Below are 23,680 nucleotides of genomic sequence, written 5' to 3' on the forward strand. Positions count from 1 at the left end.
TGCTAGATCATGGACGAGTGTGAACTCAAGATACAGTGCTAGACTGTGGGTGAGTGTGAACTCAAGATACAGTGCTAGACATTGGATAAGTGTGAACTCAGGCTAGAGTGCTAGATCATGGGTGAGTGTGAACTCAAGATACAGTGCTAGACAGTGGATAAGTGTGAACTCAAGTTAGAGTGCTAGATCATGGACGAGTGTGAACTCAAGATCAGTGCTAGACTGTGGGTAAGTGTGAACTCAAGATACAGTGCTAGACATTGGATAAGTGTGAACTCAGGCTAGAGTGTTAGATCATGGGTGAGTGTGAACTCAAGATACAGTGCTAGACAGTGGATAAGTGTGAACTCAAGTTAGAGTGCTAGATCATGGGCGAGTGTGAACTCAAGGTCAGTGCTAGACTGTGGGTGAGTGTGAACTCAAGATAGAGTGCTAGACATTGGATAAGTGTGAACTCAGGTTAGAGTGCTAGATCATGGGTGAGTGTGAACTCAAGATAGAGTGCTAGACATTGGATAAGTGTGAACTCAAGATACAGTGCTAGACAGTGGATAAGTGTGAACTCAAGTTAGAGTGCTAGATCATGGGTGAGTGTGAACTCAAGTTAGAGTGCTAGACCATGGGCGAGTGTGAACTCAAGGTCAGTGCTAGACTGTGGGTGAGTGTGAACTCAGGTTAGAGTGCTAGACCATGAGTGAGTGTGAACTCAAGATATAGTGCTAGACATTAGGTGAGTGTGAACTCAGGCTAGAGTGCTAGATCATGGGTGAGTGTGAACTCAAGATATAGTGCTAGACATTAGGTGAGTGTGAACTCAAGCTACAGTGCTAGACCATGAGTGAGTGTGAACTCAAGCTACAGTGCTAGACCATGGGGTTTTGTTTTATGAGATTAGCTGGAAAGAAGAAAGGGTCGTAAGTGGCATGTATGAGGATCTTGATGGAGATACTTTTCTCAGGATGTAAGAGTTTTAAACTTGTTTGGGAATTAAAAATTAAGGCTCACAGTAGGATAAAATGAGGAACGCCAAAAATTGTGAGATTAATAGAAAGAGACAGTGACATAAAAGCCACAAGTGACACTTCCACAGATGACACTCCTTTTTTTTTTTCTTGAATAAGAGGAAAGGCACATCTTTGAAGCCCAAAGGGGAAAAAACAAGTAGGAGACTATGGTGGTTTGAATATGCTTGACCCAGGAAGTGGCACTACTTGGAGATGTGGCCTTGTGGGAGGAAGTGTGCCACCCATGGGGGCTTTGAGAGTTTCCTCCTAGCTGCCTGAGGAAGCCAGTCTTCTCTTGTTTCTCTTCAGAACAAGATGTTGAACTCTCAGCTCCTCCTGCACCATGCCTGTCTGGGTGCAGTCATGCTCCAATCTTGATGATAATGGACTGAACCTCTGAACTTGTAAGTTAGCCCCAATTAAATGTCCTTTATAAAAGTTGCCTTGGTCATGGTGTCTGTTCACAGCAATAAAACTCTAACAAAGCCAGAGACATCCATCAGTATTGTATATAAACTTCTATCTAAGTATTCTGGAAGCTGACTAGACACCCAAGTTTTGTGATGAAAAGAGGGTCTGACCCTGTGAGATTGTGAGAATGCTGGAAGCTGTGTAGACAAGAATTGTAATTATTCTAGGGATGAGAAGCCTTGAAAATTAATATAAGTTTACTGTTATGTTTACTCTTGCTATAGCAAAATGCCCAAGGCTGTTTTGAATACTAGTAAAGAAAAGAGGTCTGTTTTGTTCACGATTCCTGCGACTACAGGGTCCAAACAGCATTCCCTGTCCCTTGGTTTGGCTGTGGCACAACTTGTCATGAAAACTGAAAGCATACCAGCCAAATGCAGACAGGGCCAGGTACATGGAGATGGTCTTGCTTTATGGCAACTTCTTTATATGAGAACTAATGGCACAAGAGACCAGCATTCATTTCTTCTGAGGATAATGCTCCCGTGACAGCCACCTTGCATTTGTCCAGCCCTCATCAGCACTCCAACATTTTCCCATGTTGCCATTCTAAGGCTCACGCCTCCAGCACGTGAACTTTGGGTGATGAATCACTTGGAAACCCTAGCAAATGTGGGCGTGTGTTGGGCTTTCCAGTCTGGAGATGATCGAAAGTACCAGAGCATGAAGGCAGCCCGAGGTGTTCGTGTCCATGCAGCCCGAGGTGTTCATGTCCATGCAGTGGTCCCTTAGAGGTCACTCGTGAGACACCAGATGCAGGGCAAACACGGTTCATGCTGACTATGTATCTTTTGGAAGCTGGAACCTGGACAAGTCATTCAAGATATTAACACGGGACAAGTATTTAACATGGTGATGACTGGCACCTAGAAAATACTCAGCGAGTGTTTGTTTCTTCCCCTTCTGCCCTTCTGGAAATACAAGGTAAAGAGGCCAACCTGATACAAGTAAGGCATGAGTCACTACCTCTGTAGAATGAGCACATCAACAGGCATATATCTCAAGATGCAATGGTGCATCTTGTAATGGTATCATGGGAAGATAAAATAAACAGCAAAAATAATCTTCTTCATGATTATAGGTCTCTCTTGAGTTTCTGTAGGCCCAGCTACAAGAAAAACTAAGGTTTTGCCTCTTCACAACCCAAGATGTTACCATGAGGAAGGTCAGGAAGATGGGTCTGCCCATCTTTACGGAGTTTTCAAAGCCAAATGAGAAAGAGTGTGACCTATAGAGTGTCTCAGGACGGTGAACCTCAGATTTCCCTACTTTTTATAATCTGATGATGATCAATCTGTCTAATTTTCAAAACATGCCTACATATAGAATTGCTTTTGAAAAGTATCTTTAACTGCCCAAGTCTGGAGAAACAACTTGTCCTCATCTGCTTAATACCAGATTGACCCATGTCAGCCCATTCCAGCTACCAACAGACATACACTCATGTTCGTCTAAGTACAAAGACTTCCAATCGTTTTTCTTTTGAGTCCTTGAAAACGTGTATTTCAAGTCAATCACATGGGTCTGAGAAAAGTTACTTTCTTTGCTTGGGTCTCCACAGAAGCAAGGAAGTCATTTTCATTTCCACGGACAATAAATCAATCAACATTTATAGAACACCTATTTTGTTGTGGGCCTTAGGCTAGGCATTGTGCTAGATGCAATGATGAATAAGATATGATCTCTGCCCTCCAGGCAAGCCGGGCTCTTGCACAAAAAGGGACCAAACAGATGATGCAGGGCCGCGTGTGATAAATGACAAATGAGCGACTTGGGAAATCTTTTGGAGGAGGGAAGAGACCATTTTGCCCTGGGGGGTTATCTAGGGCCTCAGGGACTTGTAGAATGCCCTGGCCCTTTGAGAATCACTGGTTTGAGATAACAAAGCAGAGAAGTGGAGAGAGACAGGAATAGAGAGAAGTAGGGTGGGTCTGGGTTGGAGTCAACAGGGAGAACACAGTAGCTCTGCAGCCAAGTGGGGCATAAAGTCAGGCTCTGGTCTATCACAGACAGACAGACAGACAGACAGACAGGCCTCAGAGAGAGCCGTTGGAGGCCCAGGGAAGGGTATCTTCGAGGAAGCCACCCTTCAGCATGGTGTCAGCGTCACGGGATGGAAAGAGTCACACTCAATAAATCGTTCTTTATCTGCTTCAGGGTCCTCATCTTGCAAACGAGACTAGAACTAGATCACTCCTGAAGTCTCCTTCCACTTTTGATTTTGTTTATAACGTAGTTTATAAAACAGGGCTCCCTGCAAAGGAACCCTGCTTTAATCTTGGCAGAACCCTTGAAAGAGGAAGCTTACTTTAAACACCCGGTAGTTTAACCGTTAATTTCAGAATTTGGGTCGGAATTCTAGTCTGCCTAGTTTGCATCTTTATTTTATTTCATTGTAGTTCATGTATATACGTATCTCTTCTGGACGAGTCTCATCGAGAACATGATTTACATAGCTGAGGGTGACAGTGAACTCCTCAGAGGGTGGGTTCCACCACACCGACCTTGGGAAATTTAACAAGTTCAAACTTTAGCGTTCTTTCTATGTAAAAATCAGGTGGAAACAGCAGCTAATGTTTGTGATTTACTATGAGATCATGTGTGATGTTACAGGCACGTGTGAGCATGCGTAGCCTGGTGTCCGGGCCATGGGAAGTGCTCAGTAAACGGTATCTCATCCATTATTGTTAACAAAGTACTCCTGTGAACATTGCTTCACACCTCCAACTGATTCTTGGGAATTAAGACTCAGGTCATGACAGACCCACAAGAGTGGGTGTGCATTCCAAGTGGACAAGGTGATAGGAATCTGGGACACATGGACATTTAGGGGAGAAAATAAGTCAGGTTAAAGGCAGGATGGAGTGAAGAGTCTGGAGATAAATGATTGGAAGCAGATGCCCAGTGGAAAACAGAGGCCTCGAAAGCCCTAGAGTCACAGTAAACACCACCTGGGTGGGAAGCTGGAAAGTGACAAAATGATACAGTCTGGACACCGGATTATTACAAAGGTGTTAACCAATAAGGAAGAATGAGGAGAAAAAGGGCTCGAGGGAGTGAAATTTGATTGAAGATTTTTTGAAAACTAGACATCTATATCACCGAGAAGGTCTGTCATTTGATGTGCTAGGCAAGCCTATTGCAAGGGGAGGACAGGGCAGGGGGTGGGGTGGCCAGTGTCCCCCCTCAGTGCCTGAAGTAGGATCAATTCAAGTGAGGGAAAACATTTCTAATGACCTGACTCCCTAGGGATGGGATAGAAGCCATTTACATCCCAACAGGACAAACAAAACCTCTTCCCTGCACCCCCCAGAGCTCACTGTGACGTATCCCCCACACACAAACACACGCCAGTTGGAGGGGAACAGATGAAGCTGTTTCCTGTTTGCAGTACAGACACTGACAATTGAGGCAGCCTCTTTTCGAGAGCGTCACTGTCAGAAGCAGCAGCGAGTTGAATGGAATCAGGAACATTTGTGTAGCGCTAAGAATAGCATTTGGTATGAGCAGAGTGTGATGTCAATGTTTGCCAAATAAATGAATTTAGAGCACCCAACAATATCAGCAACCAAATCAGAAATCATTTATTTTTGCATCAGGGGAGAGAAATGCCACTTGCTAGGAGGAAATAGGGGTCGGGGTGGGGTGGGGTGGGGTGGGGTGGGGTGGACTGTGGCCTTCCCAGTCTTGAGAGTGGAGGTCAGTTTGTAGAACTCTACCATTGGGTAGCAGGGCACACTGAAAGGTTTTGGGAAGAAAGCTATAAGGCATGGCTGCTGGAGTCCCTGGGCTGCCAGACACCTTTCCTTTACGGTAAATCTTCAGCCTGTGTCTGCTGAGAGTGTACGGGTGACCATGAACCTTGGGTCTCATAGTTAGCACACTGCAGTGTGTTGTCTGTGCTGACTGTTCTAGGAGAGGTCTTAGAAGGACCCTTCTCTTCCACAGGGGAAGTGCCCGGGTCATCCTTCTGTTCATTGCCTGAGGGGTTTCCACCTCAGAAGGAAGTTGGGTTTTTAAAAACTGGTCCCTCATGCCTCCCAAGATTATACTTGCTCACATTCCTCCGCAGACAATACCGAGACCCCTTCTGTTTTGTTTGTTTTTTTTTTTTAAATCTTCATCTTACTGACTACTTAAACATTCCAATGTCCTAGGGGTGGTTAGGTAGACTTGAACCTACGCTACTGGGCCTTTATCCCCAGATATTCTAAAGTTTCAGAGTCTGAACTGGCTGTATTTCAAGTTCAGGGTCCTTATGCAGGCATCGAGGTGGAGACCTGGTTCAAAGAAAGAGGTCTAAACAATGACACCCATTTGTGCTGTCTCCTGTACTCCTCTCCTCGTACTGAGAAGGGGCTGGGAGCTCACAGTTACTCTTCATGCATGCACAAGCAGGTTACTCCACGTTCCTGACGACGCACTGTGCTTAGCGATAAAACAACAACCCAAGCCAGGACTTGGTCACAAGCACTCGTTCCTACTGTTGAATCTGATGCTCATAAATATAATTGGACGTCTGAGTTTTCCACTAGACTAAATGAGTTCTTTGATTTTTTTTCTTTTTCCTTCCTGTTACTATGAGTGAGTTCTCTTTATGCGTTACGTAGTTGAATCTTTTCTTCCAATCCGTGGATAGACATTTTACTCCGTTGAGCACTTCCTTTTCTGTGCAGAAGTTTCTTTCAATGTGATATAGCCACATGTGCTGACTAGTTTTATATCAAGTTGACTTGGCAAGCTAACATCATCTGGGAGGAGGGGACCTCAGTTGAGAAATTGCCTCCATAAGATCCCGTGTAGGCAAACCCAGAGGGTGGGGCCATCCCTGGGCTGGTGATCCAGGGTTCCATAAGCAAGCAGGCGGAGCAAACCATGGGGAGCCAGCCAGGAAGTAGCACTCTCCACAGACTCTGCATCAGCTCCCGCCTCCAGGTTCCTGTCCGGCTTCAGTTCTTGCTCTCACTGATTTTGATGATGAGCTTTTCCAGGGAACTGCGAATGTTGGTTTCGGTCATGGTGTTTCACCACAGCAGCAGTAGTCCTGACTAGGATCCCACACTTGTTTAATTTTGCTTCTGTCACATGCACATTTGGTAAACTATCCAAAATCCCTCCCCAGGGACAATTCTGTTTCTCTTCTCCATGTTTCTCTACAAGGTCTACGGCTTATGGTCTTATGTTTAAGTCTTCAGGCAGTTCCTGATTTGGTTTTTTATATTTCACATAATAGAAATGTCCTAAGTAGACATTCTCTAAGGAACATGGCCATATGAAAAGGCACTTACCAATCATCAAGGAAATCCAAGTTAGAGTTAAATGAAAGGCCACGTCACAGTTGTTCAAATTCTGTTATTAAGAGGACAAGAGGTGACAAGTATTGATCAGAGTGTGGGAAGGGGGGGGCTTGCGTGCACCATTGATATACTTAAGTATAATTGGTGCAGCTACCCTGGGAAATGACAGGGAGGCTCCTAAAGAGGTCAATAAAGAGTCACCCAATGACCATGCAACCCCTTCCGAGATACACACTCAAGGGAAGAAAATCACCACCTTCTGTGGCATTGATGCTCACAGTCAAGGCAACTTTCATTTAAGCAAGGATACAGATATGACTGTCTGCTGATGGGTAAAACATTTTGATATGCCGTAGACTATCAGCTTTATAAAGGGGGCCATGCCATTTGCAGCAACATGGAGGAATCTAAGTGCAGTGAGTCAGCCACAGAAAAACATTGCTTGGTGTCATTTACATACATGTAGGATCTAAGAAAGAAAAGAACTATCTGGACAATGAACACACAGAGAATAAAGTGGTCATCGCCACCATCGGGAAGTGTATGCACAAAGAGTGTGATTGAGGTCAAGGCTCAAGGTTCAAGGTTCAAGGTTCTAGCTATGTAAGTCTAATTATAGTGTGAGAACTATAGGCAATAACATTAGAGGACAGTGAAGGGGGAGATGTTAGGTGTTTTTACCACAAAACCCAGTAACTGTATGCAAGTTGATAGATATGGTGGAGTACTTGCTTTGGTAATCACTGTACTAGGCATGTGTGTGTGTCAAAACATGACACTGTGCACCATAAGTCTTATTAAATGAAGCCAAAACAATATTTCTACTAAGTTAACCAGCTTTGATGATATGATGATGATGATGATGATGATGATGATGATGTGTGCATGTGGGAGCATGTGTGCGTGTGTGTGTATGTGTGTGTGTGTGTGTGTGTGTGTGTGTGTGCACACATGGTGGCCTGGTTGATTTGGGGTGTCTTCCTGGGTCATCCTCTACATTCCCTTTTCAGATAGAGTCTGTGGCTAAACTTGGTGCTCTCTAATTCTCCAAATGAGCTGGCCAGAAAGCTACAGGGATGAGTCTATCTCTGATTCCCTGTGCTAGGAGCGCAAACACACAGGAGACCATGCAAAGCCCTTATACAAATAACAAGGATCTAAACTCAGGTCTTGAGCTCACACAATTGGCCCTTCACCAACTGAATCCCAGGCGGACTCTGCTCTTTTGATTGTCTCCTTATGACCAGTTTCTCTTGATGAGAATGTGGTTTCTTCTGCAGACTTTAGTGCTTTGCCCAGCTCTGTTTTTAACCTTCTGTAAGCAGGAAATCTAATATTTATTCAGTTTATTGAGAAAATAGTAAAACATTACAAAAGTTTTTGTGAATCATCATTTTCCTCTCCTGGCCTTTGCTCATACGCACAAGTCTTGAACACAATTGCGAGTGCTGTATGGTTTAATTCTGTGGTTCACTTTCATTTTTAGCATGAATAGACACTGTGTGCACACAATCCGTATACACAACATCCCGCACACATGCACATTCTGTGCACATGCATACTCTGCGTGCACGCACAACACACCCTGTACCACATTTATCTAGCATGCACACACTGCTGGATTCCTGGTGGTCTCTAAATTCTTTGCCATTTAAATGACACTGGATATATTATTGCATTGTTTAATCATTTTAATAGTGGAAGCCTGTAAGTTTTTTCCCTTCTGACCACGTCTTTAGATAAATCCTGTACTGCATTCCTTGGTACAAAAGATCCAGGTCTTCTTGCACATTTCCAAGTTTCTTCCTCAAATAATATTCTTTCCTACAATTGCAAAGGTCAGCACACACCTTCTACCCCTCTCGTTGGTGTTTGGAATTAATCTTTTACTTTGGGCTACCAGTTGGAGAAAGCAACCAAAGAAACAGAGGTTTTCAATTTGTGCCCTGAGCTCCTCTGCCATCCCCCGTTCCCCACCCCAGGCTGAGCACTTCCTCTTGGTTTTGGCCCCTCCTCTCTGTATTTGTGTCAGTTCTAAATGCTGAAGATACATTGTATGTGGAACCTCTGGTACAGCTTCCCTGGAAGTCCCAGCAGTCCTGGGGTGTGGTTTTTTTCTTGAAATGCTTGGTTTGGATCCCATCAGAAGTTTCTCCGGGCTGCAGATGTTCAAGTGGCACCATGTCTATATACATGGCATGTCATATCTGTATACATGGGATGTCATGTCTGTATACATGGGACATCATGTCTGTATACATGGGATGTCATGTCTGTATACATGGGACATCATGACTGTATACACGGGACGTCATGTGTGTAACATGTGATGTCATGTGTGTAACATGGGATGTCATGTGTGTAACATGGGATGCCATGACTTGTGCCTGTGTCTGTGCCTGTCATCTAGTATAACAGGGATGGTTGCTGTCATGGGCTATGTTTCCTTAAGTATATTCTGCATCTAATTGTGGCCTTGGTGTAGTGGTTGGTGACCAGCTAACAACATCTTGGTTTTGTTTGTTTGTTTTTAAACCTAAATTTGTTTTTTTTAATGAAATATTCTGGAAACTTCCTTTTTTTCCTCCTTATGTTCAAATAGGGAGATGTTTTGATAATGTTGGCTTCTCCCCAAAATACTAGAAATATGACGTCTTTCTCGATACACTTTAAAGAGAATAGTCATTATGTAGGAGTACATGACTTGGTGATTCTGGGGCTGTGTGACACTAATTAGCAATGCCTCTCCTGCATGTCTCAGAGCTTTCTCAGCCTTTAATGACTCTGTAAATGTTCTTTTTTTCCTCAGAAAGCATTTCCCCCTGAACTGCCAAGCACTTCTCTACTCAGAATCTCTCAATTACTGTTCAAATGTAATCATAGAAACCATGTTAACTCATTTAGGTGAAAAGATTTTGACTTGCACACCTAGACAGTCACTATCACAATCAAGACATATGCTTGCAGGGCCTGTGAGATGGCTCCAGTAGGTAAAGATCCTGGGAACCTGAGTTTGATCCCTGGCATCCTCATGGTAGAAGGAGAGACTGGATTCCTGCAAGTTGTCCTCTGACCTCCACACATAAACAGATAGACAGATGTAAAATGCACATTTTAATTTCCTTACTACATCTCCCTGTGCTCTCAGAACTCCACATGACCAGCCCTAGACAACTGATAAGACTCTGTGTCATTATGAATTGGACTTGTCTTTTCTAAAGGTCCATATGGATATAAACATGGTGTGAACTCACCGATCTTCAGTCAGGGTCTTTTGTTTTGCTCTGATTTGTTCGATTTGCTTGGCTTGTTGAAGCAGCATTTCACAGCACAGCTCCAGCTGGCTTTGAACTCACTACGTAGATCAGACTGGCTGGGAACTCACAAAGATCTACCTGCTTCTTTTCCACATTTCTGCCTGTGATGAAAAACTGGATGTCCATGTGAAAACTATGGACTATCCCATGTTATATACCCACTGAATACACATCCACTGGATACACACCCACTGGATTCACATCCATTGAATACACACCCACTGGATTCACACCCACTGAATACACAACCACTGGATTCACACCCACTGAATACACACCCACTGGATTCACACCCACTGAATACACACCCACTAGATATACACCCACTGAATACACACCCACTGGATTCACACCCACTGAATACACACCCACTGGATACACACCCACTGAATACACACCCACTGGATATACACCTACTGAATACATGCCCACTGAATACAATACACAGGGTATTGACATGAAGTAGGTCTTGGGCATAATCATAAAAATTGAAACCCTCCGAAGTTTCTGGAAAAATCACGGGCGAGATCATCATGACTTTGTAGCAGGAGAAGAGTATCATGCTATAAACAATCAATCTCATTTTGTGTTGGGACCATCAGTTATCACAGTCTGAGATCTACTTATGCTGGGTATGGTGGCCTCCTGTTGTAGGGACAGCCACAGTGTATCTGCCCTTTCCATTCCTCTCTCATCAGGCCTTCAGGAGGAGGCGGCCTTCTAATGGAACTGAAACTCTAAAGTCATTCTAGAGTCCCTTTAAAGAGAATAGATATTATGTAAAGATATGTATTTTCTATGATTCTGGGACTGGGGATATGTCGCATGACATTATTTAGAAATGATGGAGCTGTAAACATGTATCTATTGAGATATTGATGTACTAATGTATCAGTGCATCTCTCAACCCTCATCAGAGAAGCTTCCTCTTGCAGTAGGTGGGGATTGACATAGACAACTCGTCCCATAACCAGACAGTGTGCAAGGCCGAGAGGTCTTGGAGCACCTAATCCTAATTAGGTGTCTTTATCCAGCGCCTCTCAAAGCTCAAGAGAAGATGACGAGGTTTGATCTCAGTGTCTATTGTAATGCTAAGTGTAGGTCCCCAAGACCTGGAGTCCTGCAAACCCAAGTGACACTATGTGACTCTGCCGCCAAGTTATTTCTGATTGGTGAATAAAGATGCCAACAGCCAATCTCTGGGCAGAAGAGCCATAGGTGGGGTTTAGAATTCCCTTAGCCATAGGGGAGGAGGAAGAAGAAGCTGCCATGAGTCAGGAGTCAAGAAAACATGGCCCTGAGGGCTGACCAATTGGAGTTGAGAGCAATCCAGATGAAACCAGTAATGACTCGAGATTATTGATAGGGAAGTAAAATTCTAATAGCATAGAGTTTACTAATGCCCAGCTCTTGTGATGATTAAAGCTTGTTAATACAAAGGTTGTGTCTTTTATCTGGGAACTAAATGGTCAAGGTGTGGTAGAAACCCCAGGTTGGGATTAAAAATGTCTGTAACAAGAGGGAGGGCAGAGGGAATGGATGACTCCATGGAAACAGTGTCTTCTAGACACAACAGGACCCATGCACCCATGAACTCAGAGGCCAGAAGCACATATAGGACCCAACAGGTTCGAGCCAGATAGGATCTCAGCACAGAGATGGACCCACCCCTAACCAAGAAGTTATTTGCAGTTGATCCCTCTTGGTCAAGGGAAAATGAGTTCTCTCCCAGAGTCACTGGGTTTACAGTCACACTGCAGGGGCAGGCAGCACACCCAGGAGTGGCTGCCGACACAAGCTGTGTTCTTTTCTGTGGTCTCTTTGTTTCGTTTTTCCTTTGTCATGATTTCAGAGAGAGAGAGACAGAGATAGAGACAGACACAGAGCAAAAAAGACAAAGACAGAGAGAAAGAGAGAGACAGAGACACAGAGACAGAGAGACACACAAAGACAGAGACAGTGAGAGAAAAACAGAGACACAGAGACAGAGACAGAGAGTCACACATACAACTCCCTATACACACAGAAAGAGACAGAGAGACACACACACAACCCCCTATACACACAGAGACACAGAGAGAGACAGAGACAGAGAGTCACACACACAACTCCCTATACACACACAGAGAGAAATGGAAAGACAGAGACAGAAAGACACAGAGACACAGAAACAGAGAGACAGAGACACAGAAACAAAGACACACACAACCGAGAGAGAGAGAGAGAGAGAGAGAGAGAGAGAGAGAGAGAGAGAGAGAGAGAGCACTGAGGGCACTGTCTATAGGACCTCAGATAGGGCTGGGGTTGTATGAACCCCTCTGACTCCATGCTAGAATTCTGACTGCCTTGATCTTGTTTTGCTGTGGTCCTCCCTGACCTATAGCTCTTACAATCTATTTATATCTCTTTTGTGATACTCCCAGAGCACTGGGGAGGGGTGCAATGTAGACATCCCATTAGTAAATTTTACAGTTTTAATGTTTACCCTGAACTCTACAGCACGGTTCATGTCAGTCCTTGTGTATTCTGTGAAGTACAGACGGACGCATGTGTTTTGCAGATAGAAACTCAGGTTTTCATTACAGTCTGTTGAAAAAGCATCAAATTATCTCAGGGTCCTTGTTCAAAATGACCAGGAACAGCAGGCTTTAATCTATAAAGGTTGTTCCCCCTCCCTGGTGTGTCTGCCCTCAGGACACTGAATCAGTGCTCTGCTCCCACAGGTGGGCTGCAGTGAGCTCTGAACCCAGGCCCTTTGTTTCATTTTGTTTCCGTTTTCACAAAACTTTTGCCGATGTAGTTTCTTTTCAATTTCTTTAAAACTTGCAACATAAATGTGCGTGCTTAAGTTTGGGGAAAATTGATCTGAAAAATATTGACTCTTTCAATTCACATATACAATGTAATTATTTAACAATTCCAACAGCTGCCAGTAGTTGACTGGGGGTTTTGTTCTATTTTTCTTGCGCATTTTTAACTCTTGACGCCATTAAAATAATATTTTAAGAGCTTCCTATCCTAACTGGTGCTCAAATACAGAATTAAGAATTTTATTAAATGTTAGAAATAATTTTTATTTTTGCAGGTTGAGTTCTCATGACTCTGCTGATTCTGCCTTGGCAGCCAACTGTTTACCTTATTACTTTTGGATTATCTGGGATTTTCTGTGCAGCTTTTAAAGTTGTCTGTGGATAGAAGTCGCACCTCTTTCCAGTACGTGTTCCTCTTGGCCTATGGATCCACCGAGATCAGGATAATTAGGATCAGGATAATTAAAAACTTTCATTGTAAGTTTCTTATAGATAGTGACTAGATGTTCATCAATTTTCTTGATTATTTTCAAAGAAAAAGCTTTTGGTTTTATCGATTTTCTATAATTTATTTTCTGCCTCACCGAGTTCATCTATTATTTTGATCCCCCCACTTCTCTGCCTCTCCTGTCAATCTTGTGTTACAGCTTGTGCTAGCTCTAAACCGCTCCGGTCTCTATTTCTTTAAAAATACTTTTCATTATTTGTAAGTTTCATGCATTTGTACAGTGTATATCGATCATATCCATTCACCCCTCCCCCTCAGCTCCCCCCCCAGCTCTCCCCCCCAGCTCTTCCCCCAGCTCTCCACTCCAGCAGCTGCACATCCTCTTTTTATTTTATTTATTTATTTTTTGGTTATTAACAATCCTCGGAGTCCAACTAGTGGCGCCCGTCCGGCACACACGGATCTGAGGCTATCCTAAGGGTCATGATCAAACGATCAGCAGCCATGTCCCCAAAGGAGAGTGGCTATCGTTCCATCAGCAGCCGTCCACTGCCAATAGCTCCTTGTGTAGAGAACTCTTGAGCGACATCTTGAGTCTTTTTTATTTATTTATTTTCATTTCAAATGTCTCCCTTCCCAGTTTCCCCTCCACAAACCTCCTGTCCCCTCCCCCTCCCCCTTCCCTCTATAAGAGTGCTGCTCCACCCACTCTCAGCTCCCCCGACACCAGGGCATCAATCCTCCACAGGACCAAGGGCCACCCTTCCCATCGATGCTAGATAAGGCCATCCTCTGCTACATATGTAGCTGGAGCTATGGTTCCCTCCATGTACATTCTTTGGTTCTTTGGGTGGTGGTTTAGTCTCTGGGTGCTCTGGGTGGTCCGGTTAGTTGATTTTGTTCTTTCTATGGGGTTGCAAACCCCCTCAGCTACCTCAGTCCTTCCCCTGAGCTCTTCCATTGGGGTCCCTGGACTCAAGTCCGATGGTTGGCTGTGAATATCTGCACCTGTTTTAGTCAGGTGCTGGCAGAGCCTCTCAGGGGACAGCTATACCAGGTTCCTTCCTGTCAGCAAGCACTTCTTCACATCAGCAATAGTGTCCGGGTTTGGTGTCCGCAGATAGGATGGATCCCTAGGTGGGGCAGCGTCTGGGTGGCCGTTCCTTCAGTTTGAGCCAGTCTTACGTAGGTAACGGTTGATGGGTACAACAGCCACGCCTTGTCCGGAAGGTGCAGTCACATTTCCCCTCCTCATTGGCCAGTTCTTACTTCTTTACATCCGCTGTTCTGTAAAGTGCCCTGAGCCTTGGATGGAGGTTAATACAAATGGCTGGTTCACATCTTAGCATCCAGCTGTTTATATTCAGCTCTTGTCTCTGCACTAGCTGACCACTGCACAGCGACCTTCTGGCAAGAGCTGGGAGTGGCACCAACCTCCTAGGGTCTGAGACTTCTGGCACCTCGGCTCCCTGAGGGTTCAGATTATAGATCTCCTCTCCACTTGTACTTGTGCTTCTTTTCCCAGCTTAAGATGAGAGCTCAGGGGATTCATTAATAGGTAGATAAAAACTTGAAGCTACAAAAGTCCCACTACCTATTGCTTTTCTGTATCACAAAACTGCCGAAACATTGTATCTTATCTCCAGTAAAAATATTTTAATTTTTCTATCATAATTCCTTCTCTGATGTGTGGGGCACTTAAAAGAGACTTATCGTGATTTCCAAGGTATCCTACTAGTTGAGATTTTTTTTTGCTTACTTTCTTGTGGTTATAATTAAACTCTTTATGATCTGAACAATTTAGATTTATCGATGTGGGGTCTGGAAGTAGATATGGCTCAGTAGGTAGGGTGCTTGCCTAGCATATAGGACGTCCTAGGTGCAGTTCTGGGCGCCGCATAAACTGTGCATCACGATGCATACCTGTCATACCAGCGCTATGGAGGCTGAGGATGGGGAGCGGAAGTTATCTCTAAGCTGTGTAGCAGGAGCTACATACCTTGTTTCAAAAAGAAAAATCACTGGGAGTCGTCTTCCGGCCCATCGCAATTGCAGACCATCTCAAGGGCACCGTGTGAGAAGATTCTGTTCTCATGGTCCATGTGTGCTACTTAGGTCCAACTGGCTGGCAGTGTTGTTGAAAGTCTCCACGTTTTCGTTGATATCCATCTATATGTGAGCCTATACTGGTTTACTACCGAAAGAACAGAATGGAAAGTTTTCAGCTGGAATTGTCTGTTTTTGCATAGTCTTGCAGACACTTACTCTGTGCATTTTGCAGTTTTGCAGTTCCGTTACTGCGGACCCGTACGTGTGGAGTCTACAGTGGGTGAACTCTCTGTTTCCACTATGCAGAGTCTCTTACATTTCTCGCTGGTCCACTCTGCTTCTATTTCCAGCCCAGCTTCCTTGTGGCTGCTGCTCTTGCTTTTGTGGAAGGAAGACCTTTCATCTTTTCCGCTCTCTTACAGTTAAGGCTGATTTCTCATAGATGGCGTGGAGTTGGGTGTTGCCTTTTTATTTCATTTGGGTGGACTCCGAGCTTAGAGTGTTCACATTGTCTTTGACTGACACGGTTGAGCTTCCTCTGTGCTGCTTTATTTTGGTCTCGTCTGCCCTTCCCTTTTCCGTGATCGGTTGAGCGTTTTTCGTACCACATTCTGTCAAAACTATTAGCCATTGTCAGTACATTTTAATTAATTAAGGTTTCGCTCCCGAGTGTGCACCTTCGAGTTGTCAGTCTTCTCTTTGAGTGATTGTATATCACATGACAGATAGTGAAAGCGCTCACGATTTTCTCAAGTTCATCCTGTGCCTTTAGTCACATTTTTTACGTCCTCTGTGTCATAAACCTTGTGTAATTTTATTCATCTCTCTGCTTAAGCTGTTATGTAAAGCCCCAAGTACGTTATAGGATTCTTCTCTGCCCACTATTGCTGATCTCTTTCCTTCTGACGTAATTAATTTATTATTTCCCTTTCAGTTTCCTTTGTTTCCCCGTGTGTGTTCAACATCCTGATATTGGGGTTTTGTAAATCTGTATCACAGTTGGAACAAAATTTGGACACTTGTCTCTCTCGTTTTCTTTAACTCCATGCATGTTAAACATCTGCTTACTGTTTCATAGGTCACGGAAGGCATTGGCTTATCTTAATTTTACGGACATACTTCATCGGCATCATCTGTCCTCAGAGGACACCTATTATAGTGTGCTGATGCCATGATGTTTTACATCAAGTGTTAGTATTTTCATGCCTAGAGGTCTCCTCTGGTTCTAAGTCCACCTCTTCAGTCCTTCTGTCTGTGCTTCCCTTTGAGTATCTGAGTGTGGTCTGCACTTTCTACAAACACCCGTCTTCTTGTTGGTGCTTCCTTCCCTATCTCTCCATGTATTTCTGGCTTTCCAGCTTCTTAGACCGTACTAGGAACTGTGTAAATCTATTACTGGACATTGTAAATGCCACACGGCTGAGTCCAGTTTGGCTATGGCCTGACTCTTACAGTGCCTGGCTCTGTTTGAGCAGACAGGGTTGCTTGCTGAGAAAAGCCTATCTCTCTTAGGCTTTGCTGGCATGCATAGAGGATGTATTTCCTCTAAGGATAATCCTATGTCATAGGTGGTCATTATTGCCCATCATGCCTTGTGGAGTTTGAACATCTGAGCAGTTTTTCAGCCTGCAGCTCCTTATCTGGTGCCTTGGTCATCATAAGAAGCTTCTCTATCTGCCTGCACGACCATGTGGTTATCAGAACTTCAGAGGACTGTTTTACTGATTTCTCGAGCTGTTTATCTACGTGTAGTTTCCTTCTGGAATCTTCCACGAAACTGCCAGCCACTAGAGCATCCTTGAATTCGAGGGTCAATTTTCTCAACTCGGTGAAGACATAGAGCTAGTGAGTGGTTTTCCCTTCTGGTCCCTGGTCCTGAAACTGCTCCACCATCCCCCAGGGGACTGTGTGTCTTGGTTTCCCTGTCTTCTCCTTGGTGATGACATCTTTGAGCTATGCGATGTGCGCGAATTGGGAGCTAAACTGTTTCCTAGCTGCTCTTGGTTGGAGGTGAGCTTAGGATACTTCTCTTTCCCGCATAGAAATAAGCAAAAGTCCAGAGCAGAGCATCTAACAAAGCCAGCTAAGCAAGCTTCGGAGACCTGTGGCCGGTTAAAGTTGCAGAGAAAAGCAACTTCAGAAAACGTAATTAATTACTTCGAGAAAGCTCTTGTTTGAGCACTCTTGCCCATATGGCCTGCCTTAAGGTAGCAGCCAACACTCGTTTTGAACATAAGCAGTGTTCAGACTTTGGTTTCCTTTTGAATGTCCTCTACAACAACGTCTTTCTACTGTCAGTCAGGGCTACTGCATGTGTGAAGGCTCCACCAGGGCATGCTTCTGTTCTAATGTGTTTACTGTGGAAATGTGTGTCATGCGTTTCTCTCAATAAATTAAACCAGGAGGACCTCAGCCAGGCAGGTGCAGGCTTAGGATCAAATAGAAGCCATTTTTGTTCTTGTGTGGATTGGCTCTGAGCTACAGAGGAACACAGGCCTTACAGATGCGGCTGGTGTTAATTTGCAAGTCTGCGCTCTAATCTGGTATTGTCTGCACATTTTATTTAATCTGCACTGCTATAGACTGTAAGTTGTAAATCAACATTGCCAACTAAATGATTTCTTCACCTATAATTTTTTATTCCATGTTTCCAGAGAGAGAGAGCTCTTTAAAGATCGTATCTGGGCATATAGCATGTTTTAAATCACGTTTTTCGCCCTCATGAGTATGCAGAGTAGAAAAATAAGTGAAAATGAACTCACTATTGTACAACTTCTTCCTCCCTACCATTGCATGTGTAAATACACACGTGTTTGCATGCTTGCATGTGCCCACTACTGCATGTATAAGTACATGTGTGTGTGCATTCGAGCATGTGCTGTTCTTTCACATGCAGGTACACTTGTATGTGCAGGTGCATACACACATGGATGCCAGAGAGCAACCTTACATATGAACCTTGCATGTCTTTCTTTAGATACTGTCCACCTTGGTTTTTGTTGTTATTGTTTTGACACAGAGTCTCCTAGTGACCTGGGGCTCACCATGCAGGTTAGGCTGGCTGCACGATCTACCTCCCCAGGACTGGGGTTACAAGTGTGCACAACCACACATGATTTAATAAACGTGGCTTTGAGGGATTGAACTCAGGTCCTCAGGATTGTGAAGCAGGGGCATTACTGACAGAGCTTCCCTTCTGGTCCTGATCCTTTACATGTTTCAGACAGGATAGAGTTGCCAAACTCCTCTTTTAACTAAACTATCAAGATTAGTGTTTAAAGCACGTAGTAGTCTATCAGGAATGTTGATGGTACTGTTTTCCATAAAAAATGTGCAACTGCTTTCTCTGAGGTTTTATTCCAAGCTGCTGATGTAAATTCTACAGTGTATGAGCACAAACTGTTCTTAAACTTCCTCAGGATGACAACAGATGCTTTCTTGTAAGGTGGCAGGAGGAGACTAAAGAGGTACAAACAGGGGAAAAGAAGCTAAATTATCCCTGTCTGTGGACATGACACTATACATTATACACCACACCCTCCCCACGCTCCCCCAAAAACCATGCCAGGAAAAGTCTAGAAATTATAAATTAAAGCAATGTGTCATGATACAGAATCATCTTGAATGATCAATAATTTGTCTATCCACCAAAAACAAACACACAAAGAAGGAGATCATGGGTGTATTCCCATTCACAGTAGCCTCAAAGAAAATAAAATATCTAGAAATAAACTTAACCAAGGATGTGAAGGGCCATACAAATGAAAGCTTTAAGCCTCTGAAAGAGAGATAGAAAAAAAAAAAAACAGCAGAAAATGGAAAGACCTCTCACGCTCGGGGAGAATTAACATTAGGAAAATGACTGTTTGAGCAAGAGCTAGTTACAGGTTCAATGCAATCCCAATCAAAGCCCCCATCTCGCTCTTCACAAAAATAGAAAAAAACTATCCTAAAATTCATACGGAACCACAAAAGATTCCTGTTAGCCAAAACGATCCTGAGCAAAAGAAAACAAAAAAACCAAACCAATCAAACAAACAGACAAAAAACCACCTCCACCACCACCACCACCACCACCACCACCACCACCACCACCAACAACAACAACAACAACAACAAAGAAACAGTGCTAAAAGGGTCACCATTCCAGATCTTAAGATACAATACAGAGCCATAGTAACAAAAACAGCATGGCACTGGCACAGAAACAGACAAGCAGACAACGGAGCAAAATCAAAGACCCAAATATCAGTACATAAATGGTCACCCATTTAATATTTGACAAAGATGCCAGATGTAAGCCGGGAAAAAGAAAGCATAGTCGACAGAGGGTGTTAGGAAGACTGGATGTCTACATGTGGAAGAACAAAATTAAACCTGTATCTATCACCTTGCCCAAATGTATCAAACACCTAAATGTGAAACTCGGAATGTCCAGGAGTTCCCTAGAAGATGTAGGTGTCTGAACATGAGTCCATTTGCCCAAGAATTAAGACCAAGGATTGAGTGGACTTCACAAAACTAAAAAGCTCTACACAGCTAAAGGAAGAATCAATTGGGTGTAAAGAAAGCCCACAGAATGGGAGAGAGCCTTTGCCAGCTATACATCTGACAGAGGATCAATATCCAGAACACACCAAGAACTCAAAAATCAAATCAAAACAAACAAGTGGCCCATTTGAAAAGAGAATATTCCCTAAAAGAAGAAAAAAATGTGGCTGAAAATGTTCATCATCCACAGTAATTAGGGAAATGCAAATCAAAAGCACTTTGAGATTTCATCTTCCCCCTGTCAGGATAGCAATTATCAAGGGAATGACTGGCAACAAGTGGTGGAGGGGTGTGGGAAAGGGGACCCCATTCACTGTTGGTGAGACTGCAAATTGGTGCAGCCATTATGGAGATCAGTGTGGAGAGTTCACAAGAAGCTAAACTAACTTCATTGTAAGACTCCTATACCACTCCTGAGCATACACCCAAAGGACTTGACATCCTGTGTCACGACACCCGCTGAGCTGCGTTCACTGTGGCTCCATTCACAATAGCTAGGGACTGGAACCATCTCAAATCTCCTTCAAGTAAGATATGAGTAATATAAATGTGGAACACACACACACAGACAGACACACACACACACATACAGATAGACACACACACACACATACAGATAGACACACACATACATGCACAGACACACATATATACACATGCACAGACAGACACACACACATACAGATAGACACACACATACATGCACAGACACACATATATACACATGCACAGACAGACACACACATACATACACACATACACAGACAGACACACATGCACATACACAGATAGACACACACATACACACAGACAGACACACACACATACACATACACAGAGACAGACACACACATACACATACACAGAGACAGACACACACACATACACACACATACACATACACAGAGACAGACAGCCAGACACACACACACATATACACAAATACACACACAGAGAGAGAGAGACAGACACACACACACATACATATACACAAATACACACACACAGAGAGAGAGAGAGACAGACAGACAGACAGAAAAAGAGAGAGATAGAGATTATATGGAATATTGTTATTCAGTCGTTAAAAATGAAATCATGGGGGTTGGGGATTTAGCTCAGTGGTAGAGCGCTTGCCTAGCAAGCACAAGGCTCTGGGTTCGGTCCCCAGCTCCGAAAAAAAAGAAAACAGAAAAAAAAAGAAAGAAAAGAAAAAAAATGAAATCATGAACTTTGCAGAGAAGCAGATGGAACTAGAAAAGGTCAACTGGGTGCGGAAACCCAGACTCAGAGAAACAAATGTCTCACCTTCTCTCTCTCTGGAGAACCTAGAGCTCCTAGGTCAAAATCTTCAACTGTGAGTAAATATCCCGGAGTAAACCAGGGAAGGAAACAACAGGATAACCATTGACAGGAGAGAGGTGTTGGAGAGAGGTAGAGAGGGGAACGGCAGTGTAGAAGGGATCTGAGAGGGAACTGGGTAAGGGGGACTCGTAGGGAGGTAAATACAGAAGAGTGTGAGCCAATAGGGAAATTAAGTACAGGAGGGGTTGCTAGGGAGGGAGAGAGTTACACACAGAAAGAGGAAGGAGGGTAAAATATCAATAACAATGTCTGGGGAACCCACGAATCATACTCTTTACTCCCAAACCCTATAATACAAGTAACTGTGCATAAATGAACACATTCAGTTTTAACGAACTTTCCTCACCTAAGGTTGATGGAGCTCCCTCCAAGAGTCGAAGAACACATAACAAAAGCCCAATACTAGACATGAGAGGCCCTCTCTTGAATGGCTGGCTAGGACTGCCCAAGAAACCCCCCAGACGTACAGTCTACTGCAGTTGCTCTCGGTTGCCTCACTGGTGGAAGGTAAGTCTTCATGGCTGAAGGCACTGTGCACTTCAGAAGCAGGGCTCAGAGGTCCCTGAGCTGGAACCTAAATGCCCCTCCCAGGGCACTAACTTCTATGAGGCCAGAAGGCACAATGGAAGCTTCTAAAGGGTGGAGACAACCAATCTACCAAGCTGTGATGCCTATGAACCACGGTGACCACCATAGCATGATAACGCTAAGGGTGCAGTAGTGACACACACACCTTGGCAGTCACCAAAGATTCCTAATGGAGTTAAGACTCAGTAAGAAGAAGATCGTGCCTAGTACTGGAAACTTAGCTAACTACTCAGACTTAGCGAAGGCATGGCTATTGGAAGATAACTTGTCAAACCAGCTTAAACTCTGACAATCTATAAGCATTTGTACTTATAGCCTCAGGCAAGTGTGGTCCTGACCCCTCAGCAAGGAAACTTCTCTTTGCAACCAATGGAGACCACTACAGAAAACTACAGCCAATCAAAATGCAGATTTGTAGGGCCAGTCTCCATGGATACATCTACAGAAAATTCCGGTAACTAAGACTTGGGGAGAATTGCAGAAGTGGGGGGCATTAATATAGTAAGAGCTGGGGGGTCCGAGAGTTTGGCATGGGATTGTGTCTCCTAGTAATGTTAAGAAGCTACACCCATAAAGTTTCACCACCATGACTGCCTAAACCTGAACTGAACAAGGACAACAACAAGGGACCTGCCAAAGTGGGTGTGGAAGGCCCAAACCCCACAGAAGAACATAGGTGACTGAGGAAAGCTGGGAGCATGAGGAATGGTCTTCCCTAGGAGAGAGCACACCAACTGGCTGTCCAGGGCCTAATAGCCAGCCCTGGAAACATGCATATGATAACAAACGCGCTGAGCAGATTGTATTTAGGAATATACCTGTATATAAATATCCATAAAGGCATACAATAACAATTAGTTTGAAAAGAAGCCATGAATGTGAGGGAGGAGTATTTAGGAGGGATTGATAGAAGACCAAGGGGAAGGGAGAATTATATAATTGTATTATAATCTCAAATATAAAACTAACTATAAAAACTATGAAACAGTCAGTAACAAGTGCACACACACAGAGTGACTATGTGCTACACACACACAATGTGGCTATGTGTTGCACACACACAGTGTGACTATGTGCTACACACAGAGAGTGTCTATGTGCTGCACACACACAGTGTGGCTATGTGCTGCCCACACAGTGTGGCTATGTGCTTCACACACACACAGTGTGGCTATGTGCTGCACACACACAGTGTGGCTATGTGCTTCACACACACACAGTGTGGCTATGTGCTTCACACACACACAGTGTGGCTATGTGCTGCACACACACAGAGTGGCTATGTGCTGCACACACACTGTGGCTATGTGCTGCACATGCAGGCAGTAGTTATGTGCTGCACATGCAGGCAGTGGCTGTGTGTTGCACACATACAGTGTGGCTATGTTCTGCACACACACAGTGTGGCTATGTGCTGCACACACAGAGTGGCTGTGTGCTGCACATGCAAAGAGTGGCTATGTGGTACCTACTACCTAGATTTCAACTACAAGGGGAAGAAGGCATAAAAACCTACAGTCTTCCATGTGAGATACGGAAACGTGACAACTTTTCATTTTTAATTGAACAAAACGTAGAATTCTTCCTTTCTTACTTACAGCCCCTTGCTGATTCTTTTTCTCTTCCTGCTCTGAACTGCAATCAATGTGTTGAAGTTGTTCACACATTGGAGGAAACACACAGAAATGTCTGTGATAACAGCTTCCATGGAGGTAAGAGCTTCAGGACAGCAGGAGAAGGGTTATCCACACTGTGGCTGGTCTGTGGATGGACCCACCCTGAA

The sequence above is a fragment of the Rattus norvegicus genome, chromosome 14 (genome assembly GCF_021556685.1).
Source record: "Rattus norvegicus strain SHRSP/BbbUtx chromosome 14, alternate assembly SHRSP_T2T, whole genome shotgun sequence".
NCBI classification, from domain to species: domain Eukaryota; kingdom Metazoa; phylum Chordata; class Mammalia; order Rodentia; family Muridae; genus Rattus; species Rattus norvegicus.